The 22,799-nt window shown below is 37.4% G+C and overlaps 2 pseudogenes; both read right to left on the bottom strand.

Moving 5' to 3' along the window:
- Positions 1-16,579: 16,579 nt before the first annotated feature.
- LOC129246565 (U2 spliceosomal RNA) lies at positions 16,580-16,765 on the bottom strand (annotated as a pseudogene).
- A 261-nt stretch (positions 16,766-17,026) lies between these two features.
- Positions 17,027-17,210, bottom strand: LOC129246528 (U2 spliceosomal RNA; annotated as a pseudogene).
- Between the last annotated feature and the right edge of the window lie 5,589 nt (positions 17,211-22,799).

The following is a 22,799-nucleotide window of genomic DNA, read 5'->3' as shown; positions in this document are numbered from 1 at the left end:
AACTCGTTTTACTGAAATAAAAAATGTTCTTCGGTTTGATGATCCGAATAATATCAGATCTGAAAGATTTGTTCCTACTTGGAATTTGTATGGAAAATGGATTACAAAGCTACGCTATTTGTTTGCATCTTACTAGAGCGAAACTCTCCCTTTCATGGGTCTAAATGCCAAGTAAACCTCATAATGCCTTGGATGGTGGTCGATGCTAGCACAAAATTTTATCTCAATTTCGGAAAAGTGTCGATAAACTCACAACTAAAGAGAAATCAAAGGCAACTCGTTGTTTTCGCGCCGTAACATTTTTCTTCTCCTGAAAATTCCTCCTGTCGATGTGACAATAAATAATTTGACTAAAAATAATTGGAAATATATGGACACGCATAAGGCCAGCTTCTCTCAAAGTCTTTTGCTAAAGTTCATTTTGGTAGATATTTACATCTTGATGTATTTTTAAATATTAATTCAGTTGTTAGGTATCTAAGAAACTAATTTTTATAATTCCATTTATTAATGTGAGTGGGAATTTTACGTTTCAGTCCTCTTTGACCCTCTTCAATTATTCCTCATTGATTAATTTGAATGTGTCAGTAGTCTGTGTGCCTTATGCTTACGTTTTGAATTGTCTCGTCAATAGAATTGATGTTTAAGTCACAGTGGCATTTAGTATATACTATGTATTTTGCACGGGACTCTTTACAGATATGACTTCGCATAAGAATTCCTGAAATGAAATATTACTCTTGTTGGCACTGAGAAGAGAAATCGGAAAACTTCACGTGCATATACAATTTTTCTGTATAACTTTTGCTGCCGTTCCGTGTTTTACGTACTGCCAATAGAATCGAGATATAGTGATTAGAGCGGTAAATGCAACTGGTACTTCGTCTTATCAAGTTCATACACAAATCTATTATACTTCAATCGAGGCTGGAAACAGTCACAAATTTCAAAATGCATTTTGTTTAAAATTTTCATAATATTTAAATATTAAAACTAATATTTGTGAAATAAGTTTTCTAACAGCTTTTGCGACTATACATCTCTGTAAGGTATAAGATTTCCTCCGTATTTGAGCGGCAGTGCCAGATTTTTTTCTTTCTTTCAAGAAAGATATGCACCATTAAGTTTCTTTCATCAGGGAATAACAATTTTTTCAAAATTTTCAAGTTTCGAATTTTTCTCCTTTACCCGTGCATATTTGTTTTGCTTTGAATTTTTGCAGAACTGTTTCCCAAATAATTTAATAGGATTGACATCAGCCGACTATGAAGGCCAATCCAACATTTCAATTGCGTTTTGTTATTTCCACTCTAAACACCTTCGGTTTCGATACTTCGGATCGTTGTCTTCTTGTAAAATCCAAGGCTGGCTAGTTCTTTAAACGGAAGGTTCATTCGTGAATATTACGTTTGCTAATTTCCGTTCTGAATTTTCGTTAGCCCACGCAAGTCATTGTCCAGTGCGTGATAATGAGAGCAGCTGATTTTTTAATGCGTTCGGAATGATGCGGTTTTCAAACCTTGTGTGAGGTATATTCTTGCGCAGATAGAAACTTCTGAAACGGCAGCCTCATATCTCAGTAATTTATTTGCCCATTGCCTATATTTACCTATCCCTAAACCATTTTTGGCCTGTTTGTATATCAATGGACATGAATAGAATAGAGCAAAAGTTAAGAAACTGTTCCCTTAAACTTTCCGACGTTCGATGTGGAATTTTTTATGCTGCCATAAATTGCTTTTATCCTAGAGTCAGAAAATAGAAGCGAAAATTTTGTTCTTGCCCAAGTCGCATTGTTAAAAAACATCTCATAGGTACATATATACTTACGGACGAAAGACCATTTTTTTATTCGTATATGGAAATAATGCGCTATAGCCTCAGGGGAAAAAAATTACGTAAAATAAAAAAAATCTTGAGCCGCTTTAAATTTAAGTTATACTCTACTACAACTTAATAGCTCTAAAGTGTTGTATTCAATTTTTTCTCAAATTCTGATTAAAAAGTTTGAAGCTTTCATGAAAATCTGTTGAATATTTTGAAATCTCTTACAAAGTTTGAAACTTGGATTTATACGATTTTGCTTAGAATGAGCTATATTTTTATAAAAAAATAATGCAAATTAAAAATAGTCAAAATATCGAGGTTCTAATAAGTTTTTATTCACCGTCCAGGGAATAATGATTGATAAAAAGCTGTCTTCCAAAGCACACCGCGAGCACGCCAACAAAACATCACCCACCACTACCAGAACACTGTCGAGGCTGAATTTGAACTTACGACAACCAAAACAGAATCACTTTTAGCTCCGGCCTAATATCGTGAAAAGCCAAATTTTGTATGGCGCATTTCTTTAGGCGAGCAAAACACAACATCTGCCATACTTTGGAAAACTACAATCTACCTACTGGTTGCCCAAACTACTCGTATGCAGCGCATTCAAATGAGAGAAGTAGACTCTTACCTGATTCAGCTCGTAACTCATTTTGTGAGTGGGCATGGCTGCGCAAAAGCGTATTTATACAGGTTTAGCCACGTCGACAATCAGTATTGCGATTACTGCGACGAAAACGTTATGGAAGATGCTCCGAGACAATTAGAGATCTGAGGCGTCTGGAAAGACTGAGGCACATCAGATAATCTTCTTCCCTCTCCGTAAAATAAACAAGCTAGCTACCACAACGCCTATGAAAAAAAACCGTCCAGGTTTGGTTTATTTTTTTTTGCTCTAACACCAATCTTTTTAGACTCATTGACCCCTTCCACCTTTTTCATGAGGTGATGTAAGAGCAAATCCACTAGAGAGGCGAATCAGCTGAACTTATAACTATATTTAATAATATATATGTATGCTTATGTCATAGTCGAGCTAGTTTGATGACTTTTAAAATTCACTAATCATTTAAAAAATAGTTCGAACAAACACACGGTGTGCGTTCGAATCACTGTTCGAAATCGTCCACCTTAGTATTGATTTCCATGTGAAAATTGTTGTCAACTCAAAAGATGTTTTTTACCGACTCCAAATCGCCACCATATAAAGTTTGTGAATTTGGATGCTGATTTGTTTAATTTTTACTCTTTAACATGTAAGATTTTGATATAAATAGTTTGGTGCGGACTAATATCAGTCATTATTGATTTTCTCTTCGTATACACAACTATATTAGATCACGAAATTAAGTATTTCTGAATGAACAAAAGAGGCACCCTAATGTATAAAAATGCTCGCTGATACGCGCATACTCGTATGTATTGTGCGTGTTGCTTGTATTCATATATGTACGTACATGCTTTAGTGCTTCACTTTTCATATTTTTATGGGAAATTTTATTTATAAAATATATAAAATATCGAACTACATGAAGTTATGTGCTTACAAACCGACGGAAGAATGATAAAAGCGACAAGCAAATATACTTGCATTCATAGGAAATGTTGTTTTTGTATGACCATAAGTGTTAAAAACAAAAAAAAAAAAACACTAACAACAAAATAGAGTCAAGAACAATAGTATAGCGACTCGGCAGTATTGCACGGGCAGTTAGTAAACGCGACGCGCCTACTGTATACGCGATGTACATACCTACACATACACTTACATAAATCATATCTATTGTTTCCAATTTGTGTTGTCGCATGCGATTTTCATTATGTCGAAGGATTTTCATTAAATCAAGTAGAAAAAATCTCAAAAAAAGACAAAGGGAATAAACTGACAGATTGGCGGGAGGTGAGCGCTGGGTGGTGTGAGGCGGGGAGCGGCGTACATTGATAATAAAAGCACCGGCAGCAATGTAAGTAGTAAATAGCATAAAAACAATAACAATTTGAAGGTGAACACGCAAACCCTCACACTCACGCATGCACATATATGAGCATCCATACACTACTCGCGCATATATTTGTACTTTAATATGTATTTATGTTCGTAAATCCACTCAATAGAGTTGCCAACTAGCACTGCAACAACAACTACCAAACGCCTGCACTATATGTAGACAAAAGCGCTGATGTGCTAATGTCTGCATGTGTGCGTGAGTTTGTGTGTGTTTGCGAATTTGCGCATTTGTAAATTGTGTCATAAATATGCAAGCAAGTGTGTTAACGTGCACTCTATTATGAAGTTGTTGTTGCTGTTACTGTTGTTGTTGTTGTTGCGCGTTATGCGCTGTGCAACAAAATGAAAGCAGATAACAGTAAGCGAGAGTGCGCGTGTACACCTATTTGCAAAAACCCTTCGCTGCCTTTATTATTCCCATTTTTTGTATTTAAAAAATTTTTTTTTTTGCTCACTAGTGTAAAATGCAAAACAGCAACAATGATAGCAAATGTAATGGCTGTTTGAGCAAACTGAAAGCAGACAACAGACAACAGCCGTGCATGCTTATATGGAAGTAGTATGTGCGTGTATGTGTATGATTATAAAAAGCCAAATAGCAGCAACAGCAACAACAACTATGTGCCATGCAAGAGCGCACCAGCCATTGCGGACCTGTCAGCGCACTCATACGCCCCATAAACCTGTTTATATGCGTCCATTGTTTGCGCAAACACACTAACACACCAACACTTTTGAATTCTTCCTTCGGTGCTTCTGAATCTGTGCGTTTATCATTAAATATATGTGTGTGCGTATGTGCTGCATATGCATTGTTTGTCTGTCTAACTGTCTGTTCGTCCTTTTTTTTGTTTGTTTTTGCTTTTTATTTGCGCGCGTTATTCGCTATTTTTATTGTATTTGAATAAATATTTCTCCACAACCGCTATGTCCTTGCCGCCAGCTCGTCTAAGCCGACAAACTTTGTGTGTAGTACCAAACCACTACTTGCCCTCTTTACTACCACTTCTAGTCTCACTTTCACCTCTACTCCTCCTCTTTGCCACTCTAACATTAGTTTTTATTGTTATTGGTAGTGACGCTTTTACTTTTTCCCTTTGCCTTCATTTGCTTTGGGGGTTTCCTTAGCAATAGCAGTACTCATACGCCGTGTGGCACGTGTGGGCAATTGTCGTTAGCGTTGTCGGCATATTCAAAGTGCACCCGCAATCCAACTAGTAGATAGTGGTGTTGACCGTGTTTTGGTTTTTTTTTTGTTCCTTTTTGTATATTTTAGTGGCATTTCACATTTAATGTGGTACATTGAGACCTCTGCAGATTTTTAGTGGCAAATTCAAGCTGTTGAGAAGTGTTCAAGAGTCAAGCGAAATGAAGTGTGAATGAATGAGTATAAAGCGTAATGGTTTTCAAAATATGAGAGTTAAAGTTGTGTGAAGAATTATTTGAAATTTTTAAAATTTAGAAATCGCTTCTAAGAAAGAACAGCGATCCACTTGATCCAAATATTTTGGATATTGTTGACGATTTTTCTAAAAATTGATTTATTTGCAGGCTTTGGTGAAACATTTTCGGTTGTTTTAAAATTTTCAGGGTAAAACATATTACTTTGAAAAACATAATTACATTATTACTTGGAAAAAATCAAATTTTTTGCTAAAAATGCATGGGAAAACTTTTATATTCCAACTCTTTTAAGATGAAAAATTCTTTAAAAATATTGTTTATAGAAACATTTTTTTTGCTAAACAAAAAATTGTATTTAATATGGTATTGTAAATATATTCGCCTATTTTTAACATTAAAAAAAAACTTTTGTAAATTTTTTTGATAAAATATGCGAGTACTTAAAAAACAAATAAAAATATATATGCACATTATTAAAATATCTGCTTCTTGTAAAAAATACATGGACAGTTTTGAGTAATTTTGAGGACCTTATTAGTATGGTGGGATACGGGATACGGTACACTAGACAGGGCTAGTTTACTGGGGCGGCAGCCCTTGGTCGGGAAAAGCCCGAGTCATTCCGGTAACGTAGAACCGGCTGCCATGGGAATGTATTATTAGTATGATCATTTTACCAAACTGAGCTTTTCAACAGGTGGTTACCCTATAAATAAATATTTTAAAGCTATATTCAACATTTTTCATACCCCTTTCGTTTGGCATATCCTAGTATTTCAGTTAACTTATTTATTAAATTAAATTAATAAACTTTTCAAACAGCTGAGGTGAACTAAAAAATACTTTCTAAAAAATGTGTTTGTGTTTTAAATGCCGTGATTTTACATCCATACTGAATTGTTCTAAATATTTAATTTAAACAATTTAATTTATTTAAACAAGTGACAACTCAACTAAAAAATATTTCCGAAAATTAATGGACTATGAATAAGTTCGTGCGGTTTTTTTTTCGAAATTTGAAACTTTATTGACGTAAAATGGTTACAAATTTAATATTCAAAGTATTGTCCATCGCTTACTACTACTTTTTCCCATCTTTCTGGCAATTCACGGATTCCCTTTGTGAAAAATTCGGTCGGTTTTGCCGCAATCCACGAATCGATCCATTTTTTGACTTCATCGTAATTACGGAAGTGCTGGTCAGCCAGGCCATGTTGCATCGATCGGAAGAGATAGTAATCGGATGGCGCAAGGTCTGGACTATACGGCGGGTGGGGTAGGACATCCCATTTGAGCGTTTCTAAGTATGTTTTGACCACTTGTGCAACATGTGGCCGAGCATTGTCATGTTGCAAAATAACTTTGTCGTGTCTATCGGCGTATTGCGGCCGTTTTTCTCGCAGTGCTCGGCTCAAACGCATCAATTGTCGTCGGTAGACATCCCCCGTAATCGTTTCATTCGGTTTCAGTAGCTCATAATACACAACACCCAGCTGGTCCCACCAGATACACAGCATAACCTTCAGGCCATGAATATTCTACGCCGACGTCGATGTTGAAGCATGGCCAGGGTATCCATACGTTGCCCGACGTTTTGGATTGTCGTAATGGACCCACTTTTCATCGCCAGTCACAATTCGATGCAAAAAACCCTTTCTTTTGTGCCGTTGAAGCAGTTGTTCGCATGCCATAAAACGGCGTTCAACGTCTCTTGGCTTCAATTCATACGGCACCCAATGGCCTACCTTTCGGATCATTCCCATGGCTTTTAAACGTTTGGAAATGGTTGATTGATCAACTCCCAAAGTTTTTGCAACCTCTTCTTGCGTTTGGGCCGGATCTTGATCGAGCAATTCCTCCAATTCGGTATCCATGAACTTTGGCGGCGCACCCTCGCGTTCTTCGTCTTCCAAGCCAAAATCACCACTTTTAAAGCGTGCAAACCACTTCTGGCACGTTCGCTCAGCTAGAGCATGCTCACCATAAACTTCCACCAAGATACGATGACTTTCGGCTGCTTTTTTCTTCATATTAAAATAATGATGAAGAATTCCCCGCAAAAACACATTATTTGGCACGAAATTCGACATTTTGAAGTGTGGTAAAAATATTGTTGTTTACGCTTCAAATAAAAAACTTATACTGACGTTTGTGCCTTACGACAGTAGCTCTCCAATGAATGTTTGGAAATGTGGATCGATGGAATAATAATCAAGTTACGCCATCTGTTGTAAAACCGCACGAACTTATTCATAGTCCTATTAGATTTTTCGTACCTCTTTCATTTGGCATTCATTGGGTAGTATTTCAGTTAACTTATTTATTAAGTCGTTCCAACACCGCTTTCGAACGGGTGGCAACCGTTGACGAAAATATTTTCCAAAATAAGCTCTTTGAAATTGGTATCATTTGATACTAAAATTGAATTGTTTTAATTTTTAATTTGTAGAATTTAATTTTTAAACAAGTGGCAACTCTATTTAAAAACATATTCGATTCAGACCTTTCGTACCTCTTTCATTTGATATCCATTGAGCAGTACTTCAATTAACTTATTTATTAAAATTTATTAAAAACCCTTTCGAACAGGTGGCAACCATTTTGAAAAATAGTTTCTAAGATTTTCTTAACTGGTATCATTTGATACTCATATTGAATTATTTTAATTATTTCATTTGTTGAATTTAATTTTTAAACAGATGGCAACACTGTTCAAAAATAGATTCGAAATTTAAACTTTTCATACATCTTTCATTTGTCATCCACTGACCAGCATTCCAGTTAACTTATTTACTAAATTGAATTAACCACCCTTTCAAACAGGTGACAACCATATCCAAAAATATTTCATAAAATAAGTTTTTTTCATTTGTTATAATTCCACATACATTGAAGTATTCAATTCATTTAACTTATTGAATTTAGATTCTAAACAGTTGGCAACCCCATCCAAAAACCCTTATGTATATTCGAAATTCTGATTTTTCAAACCTCTTTTCTCCTACATCCATATTTTTGCGTTTCATTATTTATACTTGAACTTAATTTTCTAAACAGGTGGCAAGCCTCTTCAAAACATTTTTAGAATTAAGCTCTCTTAAATTTTATTCGTTTGTTACCTGTATCTATAGAAAGGATGGTATCAGTTAAGAAGCTGGAAAGGGTACAAAGGTCTGCCCTCATTGGAATCTGTGGGGCTCTCCGTACCATTCCTACTCCAGCGCTTAACGTTATGCTGAATGTGGCGCCCGTGGACATTGTAGGAACAACTTCCGCTGTACGCGCCGCAGATTAAGGTGTTCGGGCCATAGGCTAGACTTAAGTTACGGACACTCTAGCATTCTTAAAAACTTTGAGTTCATCCCTATGGTGCTGGACCACTGTACACCCACGTTAGGTCCGAGCGGACCTTTTTCTACTCACATTCCCTCAAGGGATGAGTGGGCGGGGTGCAACATTCGGCGGCAAGGCATGGCAAACATGTTCACGGATAGCTCGAAGTTGGACGGAAGGGTTGGTGGGGGAGTATTCTGTAAACTTAAATTTAGGCTCCCGGACCACTGTAGTGTTTTCCAAGCGGAGGTATCCGCAATTAAGGAAGCGGTGGACTGGTTGCTTAATTCGGTAATTACCGTTAAGGAAGTAAATATTTACTCCGATAGCCAATCGGCAATTAGGGCCTTGGGCTCGCTGTTTGTGCGCTCGAGATTGGTCGGGGAATGTCTGGCTTCTCTCTCGATTGCATCCGAATACTTCATCATCAGGCTCATTTGGGTTCCCGGGCACAGCGGCATAGAGGGAAACTGCTGGGCTGATGAGCTGGCTAGACAGGGAACTTTGGAGACGGTTTTGTCGCGAAATGAGAGAATTGGGGTTCCCCTGAGAACCTGTGGTCTGCTCCTGGAAAGATGGGCCTCGAGTCAACTCAGCGAGCGCTGGGCTAGTGCGCAAACGTGCAAGGTCTCGAGATCCTTCTGGCCACGGGTAGATTGGGGACGTTCAAGGGAACTCCTAAGGCTAACAAAGCCCCAGCTCTCGAATTTGGTGGGCATCCTTACCGGACATTGTCCGTTAGGTGTTCACGCAGTAAGACTTGGGATTGCCTCAAGTCCGTTCTGCAGAAACTGTCTGGAGGACGAGGTGGAATCATCTCAATACCTTCTTCTCAGCTGCCCTGCTCTCGTCTGGCAAAGACTTAGACATCTGGGCTCTCACTTTTTCGCTACGCCTGCGGATATAGCCAATGTAAATACCATAAATTTGGTGAAGTTCATCAGTAGCTTGTTACGGCTAACTACGAACGCAAATCAGCCCCCGTCGGCGCCGTCGTAAAATGTATGGTCATCATCGTCTCTAATCCCAAGGCTCCTTCTTCCTTCCCTTCTCATTTCTCCTCTCCCATGTATGGTACCACAACGGACGAATTTCTTAACATTTGTCCAAGTGAGCCCTTTAGCTAGGGCAGCCATTTAACCTAACCGAGCGAGATTCCAATATTAGTAATTCGATTAATATGATTAAGTTGTCTAACAGCTTGACTGGTAGCAGCTGACTGGTAAGTGCATTGATGGCATAACTTGATTAAATATAGATGTGCAAGTACATATAATAAGTCCGGATGACGCTAGCTCCCGAGAGGTATATGACTTAGAATATCAATTGGGACTTTTAGAATACTATAAATTTGAATAAATTGACTCTAAGCTTAGGAGTAAGCGCCAAGAGTTACATATAAGACGGGAAAGTACGAAATGTAAAGAGCACAATGCAACAATAATACCAATCTTTTGGATGCGGTATATTCTACTTATTTATGGGGGCACTTAGCCAGATCATAGAAATATATTCGGAACGAGACTTGTCAAAAGCAATAAATATTTTCTTTCTCTTCTTATAATCTGAACTGTGCCGAAACACAAATACTCACATGGAGAAAATGTTTGCCACTCTAAAGTTTATTTAGCATGTAAACATGAGTTTTAAAAGGAAATATGCTCCTAAGACTTCAGCTGAGAACCGAGCATTTTATAAGTTATACTAACAAAATTAAGCTTCGTGGAAAAAATGCAATGAGGATATTTATTGTCATCATGACAAATTTCGATTCTTCTCGCACCAAGCCTGAACTCTGTCGAGGTCAGACTAAAGGGAAAAGGAATGAACTGCTATGATGGACTTAACCTGTGAATGAGGGAAGTAACAATCAACATAATTAATAAAAAAGATAAATGATAGCGGCTTTGGGATACATTACTGAGCAACACCTGACCTTGCACGAAAAGAGTAATAGGACGTGCAGTTAAGTACCACTAAACAAATACTACCACTTAAATGAGACTGATGCACAATATAATGCTGGCTGGATTTACTGATTTCGAGTTCATCCTATAGCTTCCCCGGAAATCAGGATAAAAGATATTCTCTAAATCCTTTAGGGGCCACAATAGAACTTAAGGGGTTACATGGGTTTCGTTGGTTCAAAAAATCGATTTATTTTTTTTTTGCTTATTAATTTCTACAACTTCTCAGGAATATTATCCTGAATTTTCAAGTCGATCCGAATAATAAATTCGGAGATACAGCCTTTCGAATGTGTGCGCTCCAAGCCACTTTTATTGTTACTCAAAACTAAACGCGTTTTTCTCGGAACCGTGTTTTCAAAGTCGGTTGTCAAATGTTCTCGAAAACTACTCAACCGATTTTGATGAAAATTTACACAGGTGTTCGAAATACAATTTGCTCGTGCTTGACCGAAGGATTTTGTTTTTTTTTTTTCAATTACAACTATTTAAAAAAAAAAAAACAAAATGTCAAGCAAATTTGACCGAAATTTTCATTTGTTTGCAAAAATGTCTGCCAAAGTTCCAATTTTTATTTTATTTTTTTCTTTTCTTCATTCAAGCACGAGTTTATGGTCTTAACTAAAGCACTTATTTTTGTTTTTTCATTTTTGATGAGCCTGTCAGGAGTTATGCTGACAACGCGGACGCACTTGTTTTTCTAGGGGTCACCGAAAATAACGTCACAATGGAGGAGTTTTAATTTTTTTTTTTTGAGAATTTCAGAAATTTTTCTTTAAGCATGTATCTATAAGACAGAAAAAAGTTTGAAGGCCTTTTTTTACCCGAAGAAATCCGTGTAACCCCTTAAGGACGCAGGGCTCTATCTCTACTACTAATAATGATAATAAAGCCAAAACATATTTCCTTCAACCAGCTGGACTTTGCCTACACTGTGAAATGTTCTGGTTTAAACATTATGCAAGCAAATTCTTGAAACTTCCATTCAGTTCTCTATATTGTAAAATATTTTGTGCTCCTCATCATCGTCCCTTTTGTTCCATTTTCTAAATAGATAACTTCGACATGTCTGAATATTTATTCTGCAACTACAAAATTAAATTGAAATTGGATGAAAACTGCAAAGTGCCGCATCAGTTGCACGGAAAAAAGCAAAGAAGACATGAAATCCTGCATTTGTTTTAGAACTACTGCAAATAAAAGTAATTTAGAAAAGCATAAAAGAAAATACAAAAATGAAAACAAAGAAGCACTTGCTTTGCTAACTGAATTTACGTCATAAAATATTCTGCATTGTTTGCTATGCAGTGCGGTTTTGTACAACATGAACCAAAAAATGTTTACGAACTGTATGTAGGTATTGTTTACTCCTAATTTTTTAGATATCGCAATTTTATTTTTTTGGCACATTTTATTTGCAAATTATTTCAGTATTAGGTCACGCCTCACAGTTCTTGGTCACTACATTAAAAAATTAGGAACTATAGGCAAGTTTTGACAATTTATTTGAATCTCATTTGATTTTAATATTTCTTCTTGTATAGCATTAAATATAGCATTAAACAAATTTGCTTAAAAATTTTACTCTTTTAAATCAAAATTTCTAAAAAATTGCAGAGATCCAGTTTTATTGAATTTCGGAATAATAAAGTGCAAGTTTAAAGTGTCTTTTAACCGGTTCTCCTTCTTCATTGGCGCGTTAACTGCTTACGTGATTTTAGCCGAGTTTAACAAAGCGCTCCAGTCGTTTCTTTCTCGTGCTAACCGGCGCCAATTGGACACATCAAGTGAAGCCAAGTCCTTCTTCACCTGATCTTTCCAACGCAGAGGCGGCCTTCCTCTTCCTCTGCTACCACCAGCTGGTACCGCTTCGAATACTTTCAGAGCCGGAGCGTTTGTATCCATTCGGACGACATGACCCAGCCAACGTAGCCGCTGGATTTTCATTCGCTGCGCTATGTCTATGTCGTCGTAAAGCTCATCGTTCCATCGTCTGCGATATTCGCTGTTGCCAACGTGCAAAGGTCCAAAAATCTTACGCAGAATCTTTCTCTCGAACACTCCAAGCGTCGCTTCATCGGATGTTGTCATCGTCCAAGCTTCTGCGCCATACGTTAGGACGGGCATGATGAGAGTCTTGTAGAGTGTTAGTTTTGTTCGTCGAGAGAGGACTTTACTGCTCAGTTGCCTACTTAGTCCGAAGTAGCACTTGTTGGCAAGAGAGATTCTACGTTGGATTTCAAGGCTGACATTGTTATCGGTGTTAATGCTGGTTCCTAAATACACGAAGTCTTTTACAACCTCGAGATTATAACTGTCTACAGTGACGTGGGTGCCGACACGCGAGTGCGCCGACTGTTTGTTTGAAGACAGGAGGTACTTCGTTTTGTCCTCGTTCACCATTCGCTTTGCCTCTTTATCCAGTTTGGAGAAAGCAGCGCGGTTGTTAAGGCCGAAGATGTCAATATCATCGGCATGCGCCTGCAATTGTACGCTCTTATAAAAAATTGTGCCTGAGCGATTAAGTTCTGCGGCTCGTACGATGCTCTCCGACATCAGGTTAAAGAAGTCACACGACAGCGAGTCACCTTGTCTGAAACCTCGTTTGGTATCAAACGGCTAGGAGAGATCCTTCCCAATTCTGACGGCACTGCTGGAGTTGAGCAACGTCATCTTCCATAGCCGTATTAGTTTTGTGGGGATACGAAATTCAGACATCGCGGCATACAAGTAACCCCTTTTCGTACTGTCGAATACAGCTTTGAAGTCGACGAAAAGATGGTGTGTGTCGATTCTCCTCTCATGGGCATTTTCCAAGATTTGGCATATTGTAAATATTTGGTCGATGGTAGACTTTCCAGGTCTAAAGCCACACTGATAAGGTCCAATGAGTAGGTTGACGGTGGGCTTCAGCCTTTCACACAATACGCTCACTAGAACCTTATAGGCGATATTTAGAAGATTAGATTTTGAAAATTAGATAGATTTGAAGCGATAACAAATCTGAAATCCTCATCTGTAGCTGATGCCGATGGTCTTTAACTTATTCCCCTCAAGAACTTCACCTCGGTTACAAAACCTTTAATGTTATTGTAATTTATAATAAATCCCTCACTACGGGACTATTTCTAGAGCGTTGCCTCAATCTCACGATGTGTTAAATGATGATCTTCCAACACACAGGTTCGGTTCTTTTTTCTGACACAACAACTGGACAAGCTTCATGAATTTCCTCGAGCGAAGTGCGATTCGATTGCATTCGGAAAATCAGCGAAATGCTGTAGCCGGAAATGGTACTTCATTACCATCATCAAAGGAGCACGTGGTTGTTGGTCTCATTCACTTCGAAATTCAAAGCAAACCATCGCATGAGGATATGCATGATTTAATTTCATTTTAGATACCTGTAAATGGCATAAATGTAATAGTAACCGCATGTCCCAGCGGTCCTATGTATGCAAAAATATGAGACTTTACGATGCCAGTGCCAGATTTAGCATATTTTTCATTAATGAATATTGATTTATTTTTACAACTTCAACATATTTACGCTGATATTTCCATATCTCAAAACTTAGGTAAAACCCTCGTAAATTATTTCTGATACCTTCATTTCTTACTTTCATGAATTCTTCTTTGTTTTACAACTACAACATATTCACAGCAACATTGCCATATGTCAAAACTTAGTAAGCAACCCTCGTAAATTATTTTTGAAATTTTCATTTATGAATTCTTATTAATTTTTGCAACTATAATATTATATGTTAAATTGATATTACTATATCTCAAAACTTAGGTAGTAACCCTCGTAAATTATTTGCCAAAATTTTCTTATTTATTTTTACAACTATAATATTATATTTTAAATTGATATTATATATATATATACATATAATTGGCGCATACGCCCGAGCTCCTCCTCCTATTTGTGGTGCGCGTCTTGATATATTCCACAAATGAAGGTTCTTACAATTTCAAGCCGACTCCGAACGGCAGACATTTTTATGAGGAGCTTTTTCATGGCAGAAATACACTCGGAGATTTGCCATTGCCTGCCGAGGGACGATCGCTATTAGAAAAATATTTTCCTTAATTTTGGTGTTTTCACCGAGATTCGAACCAAAGTTCTCTCTGTGAATTCCGAATGGTAGCCACGCACCAACCCATTCGGCTACGGCGGCCGAATTGATATTACCACATCTCAAAACATAGGTAGCGATCCTCGTAAATTATTTGTCAAAGTTTGATTTATCACACTCAAGCCTTAAATAGTAACCATCGTAAATTATTTTTGAAACTTTCACTTGTGAATTATTATTTATTTTTACAACTATAGCGTATTTGCCATATTTAAAAACTTAGGCAGCAAACCTTGTAAATTATTTTTAAAACTTTAATTTAATATATAGCGTTTTTCAATAGGTGCGGTTCAACTTTTTTCCGATAGGGAGGGCGAACGACGCAATATTTTTTATTTTTCGCTTGTCACTTGTTAACTTCATTAGTATACATTTCATCATGGAACGCTACACACTTGAGCAACGATTGCAAATCGTGCAAATTTTTTATGAAAATAATCGTTCTGTTGCTGCATTTAACAAGCCATCCCGTTCGACAATCGACCGTCTAGTGAAAAAATTTGTATCTACGTTTTCGCTACATAATGTTCCGGTGCCAGTGAGAGCAAGAAGTGCACGAAGTGTTGAAAATATTGCTGCCGCCAGGGCTTCAGTTCAAGAAGACGCAAATGTGTTGCTCACACGATGTTCTCAACAATTGGGCCTTTCTGTGTCGTCATTGTGGCGAATTTTGCGAAAAGATCTTGGCCTACATCCATACAAGATCAAGCTGACACAAGAACTGAAGCCGTTTGACCATTTGAAGCGACGTCGATTCGTAAATTGGACTGAAGATCAATTCGAAAATGATCCAGATTTTTTCCAAAAAATCATCTTCAGTGATGAAGCTCACTTTTGGCTCAATGGCTTTGTCAACAAGCAAAATATGCATTACTGGGCAGAAAGCAAACCACACGTGATTCATGAGGCACCGTTGCATCCCGAAAAAATCACTGTTTGGTGCGGTTTACATGCCGGCGGCGTAATTGGCCCATATTTTTTCGTTGACGAGAACGATCGCCACGTTACTGTGAATGGAAATTGATACCGCGACATGATAAACGATTATTTTTCGCCGCAATTGAATGGTATGGACTTAGACGACATGTGGTTTCAACAGGACGGGGCCACAAGCCACACAGCATACGCTACAATTGATTTGTTGAAGAGAAAGTTCGATGAGCGCATTATTTCCAGAAATGGACCGGTCGAATGGCCGCCGCGCTCGTGTGATTTGACGCCTCTAGACTATTTTCTTTGGAGTTATGTGAAGTCATTGGCGTAACAAGTAACAAGCCGGCGACGATTTGTGAGCTCAGAGCCAATATTGAACGCGAAATTGCTGGAATTTCGGCCGATTTATGCAAAAGAGTGGTCGAAAATTGGGTTCAACGATTGGACTTTGTAAAACGTGCAGTCGGTGGTCATGCAAAAGAAATCGAATTTCATACTTAAATGTATATGTTCAAACTCGATAATAAAAAAAAAATTAGTTAAAAAAGTCAAACCCTTTGTGTTTTATTCAAAAAAAAAAAAAAATACCAGTCTAACGGTTAGACTTGATAGAATTGAAACCTTCCGCAAAACAAACTGAGAGAGAATAAGACGAAAGCAGCATTAGGAGCGGGATAATTATAGGTTCATTATAATATTGCTATAAAGTTCATATTTTATTTTCTTCATATTATCATTATTCATCCTCAATGTTTTCAATTTCAACAAATGATACGAGTGGCTTATGATAGATAAAATATGATACAAATGCTTTGGTTTCGATGTTGTCAAAAAAAATACCCAAACGGACCGAAGAAACAGACTTACAAATTTCTTCCATTTTCGTCTACTTGTATTCATATAAAAATTTATGTTTCTTCCCACCAAAGCTAAATGTATTAGTATATTTTTTCTTGTATTTATTCAAGGCTGAAATCCCGGCGGTACTGCAATACCGGGCCAACCCGTGGCAGAGGTGGAGAGCAAGCCCCTAAAACACTCCGCGCATTTCCAAAAATTAGTTTAACATTTGTTGTCCTCCGATGGAGGATCTATCAGATGTTAAGCTGATAACCACACTACCTAGTCAATACATTTTAAATAATAAACCTAATAAACCTTTTGAGAATTACACGCTCACAAAAAAAAAATTAATGTGCGAAATATTTATACCGATTCACTTAAACTGAGTTTCAGTATCTAAACCAAAAATAGAAAAGCCAAAAAACTGTTTTCAATAAATAATCAGAAATGTCCTACAATGCAAATTTCAAAAAAAAAATTCCATTTTCGTCTACATGTATTCATATAAAAATTTATGTCTCTTCCCACCAAAGCTAAATGTATTAGTATATTTTTTCTTGTATTTATTCAAAGCCGAAATCCCGGCGGTACTGCAATACCGGGTCAACCCGTGGCAGAGAAGGAGCAAGCCCCTAAAACACTCCGCCAATTTCCAAAAATCAGTTTAACATTTGTTGTCCTCCGATGGAGGATCTATCAGATGTTAAGCTGATAACCACACTACCTAGTCAATACATTTTAAATAATAAACCTAATAAAACTTTTGAGAATTACACGCTCACAAAAATTATTTATATCAACATATAATATAACGCTTCGTAACTAAATAACTTTTAGGCCAGCGACGACAGCATGGCGCGGTAGCCGAGCGACTAGCAATGTGAGCTTCCGATCCAAAATCCTTGGTTCGAATCACAAGAAAAAATAAAAGTTATTTTTATTTAGTTCGTCGCTACTTTTATATCAACATATAATATAACGCTTCGTAGCCAAGTTGGTCGCTTTTTCGTTTCACTTTTCCTCAAATCACTCCCAACGATTCTAAAGAAGTTTTCACTTCAAAAAGTTGAAGCGCTCTTATTTATTTCCATATCTCAAAACCTGTATATTAACTCACGTAGTGGGCTAAGCAGCTTACACAGACTTTTCTACAAATTTGTGGAATAGGTTCTGACTTCTCTTCGTATAAAACGCAACGTTGGCTCTACATGTGGCGATTTTAAGCAGTAGATTATTTTTTCCTAATTCTTCATATGCCAGTACAGGGTTACTAGCCGCTATGCCACAGACGAACCCATATGACAGCTACACAGCCGCTTTTAAGGTATTTTTCACGTATCAGCTCTTAAATTGTTAGAAAAATCTACAACAGTACAAAAAGAAATCACGTTGTATATAAAGTTGCACGTCCAATAAAAAGTATGCACGAAACTTGGTTGCTTATCACTTTTCATCATTTTAGAAATTTCATACATTTGACTGTGTTTTGTGTCGCTCAGAATAGAAATGAGTGCAATTATTTACATTGCATTATCACTTTCTCTTGGCAACTTTGAAGCTGCGAGACAACAATGAATTTTATTAACGCATGCTGTTGTTGTTTTGCCTTTTCGCTTAGCTCAAGAAAATTTAAAATCAACACAAAAAGCTTTCAAGTATAAGATATAAGTATGTATGTAAAGTTACTTAGCTGCTTGGAAGGTAGGTATATCTAGGAATCATATCAAATGTAGCAGTGGAGCAAATGAAAAGAGACGCAAGGAATTGTACAGTTATATGAGCAACAGCGACAGCATCCTTGCTAACCCTTTGACTTTGAAGCTTTTATCGTAATTTCATTTGTGCAACAGCACATGCTGTCCAACGGATGCCTCTCTCTCGCCCTTCTTCAGCCACCCTTTGTGGGCTGCAGACGCCCTTGGCAAATAATTTCTCACAATTTCACAAATGGCAGGTTCACACAGCTAAACAGACAGTTGGACCGACAGTTGAATGGACAAGCGAGCGAGCGCAGTGATAAAGGACAACAATGCCCCAAGATAAAGGGATACAACAGCAACAGCAACAGCACTAGCAGTAGCAACGGTAATAGCAAAGCACATAGAGCAACAATGCCAAGAGCTATGCTGACAACAATATAAGCAAATCAAAAATAGATACAAAATTCAGTATGAAGTAAAAAAAAAATAACGAGGAAAAGAATAGAAAACAAAATATTCCAGATCGAACCCGCAAAAACAAACCAAAACCAAGAAAAGGCGAAAATACAGCTTAGCTTATTGGTTGCAAAGGGGGTAAGTGCTATCGGATTTCCCAGCAGTTTATACAACAATTTGAGGGGGGAGACGTGGAAGGAAAGACGAAGGATATTCTTGATCCGAATTTATGCAAACGCCAAGTATTTATAGGAAGCAACAAATGTGATGAAGGTTGCCGCAGACTAAGAAGTTTAAAGCGTCGACTGGTTATAATGTGTGAATGTATGTATGAGTTTGCCACTCTCCTGGCAGCGCACACTGGTTCAAATGCTATATTTAGCGCGAAGAAACTTAAAAAATCGAATGCTTAGAAAATTCGCAAAATATCAGGTCAATAAAAGTGCAATGCCCGCTGAAAGTAGCAGTTCCTAAAATATGTAATCAATCACGCTATTTACGTAGGAGAGTAATTAGCGTGCAGCGAAGCTGGTTTTTATTTTTTGAAGCTTGAGGAGTAAAAAATAATAACAGGATGCGAGCAGTATTCAGTAAGGATTTATATATATCAAGTATATAGGTCTTATGTTCTTCGTTCTAAAAAGATAGTTATATATATACGAAGGCGGGTCAATAAGTCCGTGACTTTTGGAATAAAACATAGACTTTTTGATAAATAAATCATTTTATTTTTCAACCTAGTCTCCTTTGAGTTCTATACACTTTGTCCAACGCTTCTCCAATTTTTTTATCCTTCCAAAAAATATGATTTATCGAGGTCCTCAAAATAGGCCTTTGTTTGCGAGATGACATCATCATTGGAGTCAAATCTTTTTCCACCAAGCCATTTCTTCAGGTTTGCGAACAAGAAGTAGTCACTCGGAGCCAAATCTGGAGAATAGGGCGGATGAGGGAGCAATTCATAGCCCAATTCATGGATTTTTGCCATTGGCAACTGCACAAGTGTGCACCCTTGCATTGTCTTGGTGGAAAAGAACTTTTTTCTTGGCCAAATGAGGTCGGTTTTTTTTTCAAATCGTTATTGAATCGGTCTAATAAGTTGGCATAATATTGGGGAATATTGATTGTTTTTCCCTTTTGAAGGTAGTCAATGTGGATTATCCCGCGTGCATCCCAAAAAACAGTCGCCATAACTTTATTGGCTGACAAACCCACCTTGGCCTTCTTTGGCGTCGATTCACCCTTAGAAACCCACTGTTTTGACTATTGTTTGGTCTCTGGTGTGTGGCGATGGATTCATGTTTCGTCCACGGTTACAAAACGGCGCAAAAACTTCTCCATATTGCGATTAAACAACGCCAAACCTTCCTGTGAAGTTGTTAAACGATTGCGTTTGTGGTCGACTGTGGGCAAACGCGGCACCCATCTTGCGAAAAGCTTTCTCATACCCAAGTGATCATTCAAAATTGAAACCACTGAACCATGCGAGATCCCTACGGCTTCCACAATCTCTCGCCATTTCAACCTTCGGTCGGACAACACCATATCGTAAATTTTTTCGATTGTTTCGGGTGTAGAGACCTCAACTGGGCCTCCAGGACGTTCGGCATCTTCAGTGCTTGTACGGCCACAACGAAATTCAGTAAACCACTTTTCTTACCATTGAAATCGATGGTGCGGAGTCCCTATAGTATTTATCAAGCTTAGCTTTGGTCTCAATAATGTTTTTTTTTCGCAAAAAATAATGCTTAATAAGCACACGAAATTAAGTTTTTTCCATTTTCTCCTCAAATTACTGGGTAGTCTGATAAAGGTAGCTGTAAAACATAAACTAACTGACGCAGCACGTTCAAATTTTGACAGGAGTCAACTGACAGATGCCTGTTGACAGAAGTAGTATTTCCTTTTCAGTAAAGAGGTCAGAAATACAAAAATTCACGGACTTATTGACCCGCCCTCGTACAATGGGTGCTTATAACTAGTAGAACGTACGACTATAATATTGATATGCTGTCAGTAGGAATATTTTAAAATAAGTGCTAAATGGCACATTTTCCTTCATAGGAGTCAGGTTGTAAAGTTTTATTATTAAATGTAAAAAATAACTACAACTTCAGTACGCACAAAATACTATTACTTAAACTCAAATAAGTACTTATGGAAACTCATTTAAGCTGTTCAAAAATTATTTCCCCATACTCGATGCAGCAGAATAAATAAAGGGTTTTTTAATAGGTGCGCTTCAACTTTTTTCCGATAGGGAGGGCGAACGACGCAATAATTTTTATTTTTCGCTTGTCATTTGTAAACTTCATTAGTATACATTTCATCATGGAGCGCTACACACTTGAGCAACTATTGCAAATCGTGCAAATTTTTTATGAAAATAATCGTTCTGTTGCTGCTACTTTAAGAGCATTACGGCCATTTTACGGTCCATTTAACAAGCCGTCCCGTTTTGTGGTTATGTGAAGTCATTGGTCTACAGTAACAAGCCGGCGACGATTTGTGAGCTCAGAGCCTAAGTCTAACGTCTTTTCACCAAAGTGCTCAAAACGAAAATTTTTATAAATTGGTCAGATGCCTATGACGTGCCGGATGTTTTCAAGGACACCCAAGTTACTAACCATACAGGCGGTAGAAAGTAAAGTGTTTTCCGATAAGAGGTGTTATTTTGATATTCAAAGAAAAACGCTATTTTTCAATATAATTGATCGGGTGTTTATTTCATTATAAAGAGGAAGGTAGGTATACCGTTAATAGTGGAAAATAACATCAGACAAATGACCACCACGACCACGCTTACAGGACAATATCCTTTTCATGAAATTTTCCATAACCGAATTGCAAAGTGGCTGCCCTATGTCGTCTATAGCCTCACGAATTCCATCTTTTAGGTCTTGAATCGATTCTGGCCTGTTGGCGTAGACCTCTTCTTTCACGTGGCCCCAAAGAAGAAAGTCACAAGGTGTTAAATCACAAGATCTCGGTGGCCAATTGTGATCACCGCTTCGAGAGATAACACGGTACGGAAACTTTTCCCGTACATAATCAATGGTTTCGTTGCTTGTGTGGCACGTAGCGCCGCCTTGTTGAAAATAAACGTTGTCCAGATCAATACGATCCAATTCCGGCCATAAAAAATCATTAATCATCTCTCGCTAGCGCAATCCATTCACCTGAAACACCTGTTATTGGAAAACCCTTTACATTCTTAAAAGTTTAAAGGTCGAAAAATTAAGCTAGTAGTGTAGGAAGCAAATCATCACTGAAGCATTTAATATCTCTAAGTGCTAAGTTAGCATACAAATCGTGTGATTCTAATTTAACAACAGAGTCCGGAAAAGCCGAAAGGTTTTTATTCTTGAGATTTCTTAAAACGTAGGTATGAACACAGACAAAGAGTCAGAAGTAAAAGCACTAGGCTCCATATTCATCGAGATATCCTTCCACTTTTTTACCCAATGAGCGCCGTGGCGTAGTCTCCTCAGGAAGGATGCCTACGCTCGGAGTGTATATACTTACAGATATTGCGGAAGCAAACCTGTTTAGATGTGAATTATATAATCTGGAGTATTTGGAGGCAAAAAAATAATTTTTTAATAAAGAAACGTAGAAATCTCTCAACTGAATCGTATTCGTCGACACCCCAAATTTGCGCCCCATAAACATGATCGACACATATTACTAATACTAATATATTATAATACATTTTCAATTATTGGGTGTAATGAGCTTATTTCTATCGAATATAATGATTAATCGAAAAATAATATCATAAAAAGAATATCTTGAAATTTCACAACCGCATTGTCAAGAAAATTGTCTTCTGCTAACAGAACAAAATATTTCGAGGCTCACAGCAAATAATGGCTGGCAAGTGTGTTGGTGGAAAGAGTTTCTTGCGGTATTCGCAAAATTCTGAACTAATGATGTTTTTTGTTTTGTTTTCTACTATTTTATCCCTTTATTATTTTTTCCATTCAAACTTTAAATGTTTGAAATTTTTCTCTCTTTTTGGGCTTCAATAATATTTAGGTAGGCCTTCAAAGGACTTTGACTAAAAGACTGACAGTAAAAGAGCTAAACTTTCATTCGTAACTTCTCTCAACAACACCGCATCCAACGAAAAACTTACATTTGCAGCCATGAACCAGTTGCTAAAAAACGGGAAGAGGAA

This window comes from Anastrepha obliqua, chromosome 4 (genome assembly GCF_027943255.1).
Source record: "Anastrepha obliqua isolate idAnaObli1 chromosome 4, idAnaObli1_1.0, whole genome shotgun sequence".
Classification (NCBI taxonomy): domain Eukaryota; kingdom Metazoa; phylum Arthropoda; class Insecta; order Diptera; family Tephritidae; genus Anastrepha; species Anastrepha obliqua.
Note: the sequence above shows the minus strand (reverse complement) of the source record. Positions and strands in the feature narration are given on the sequence as shown.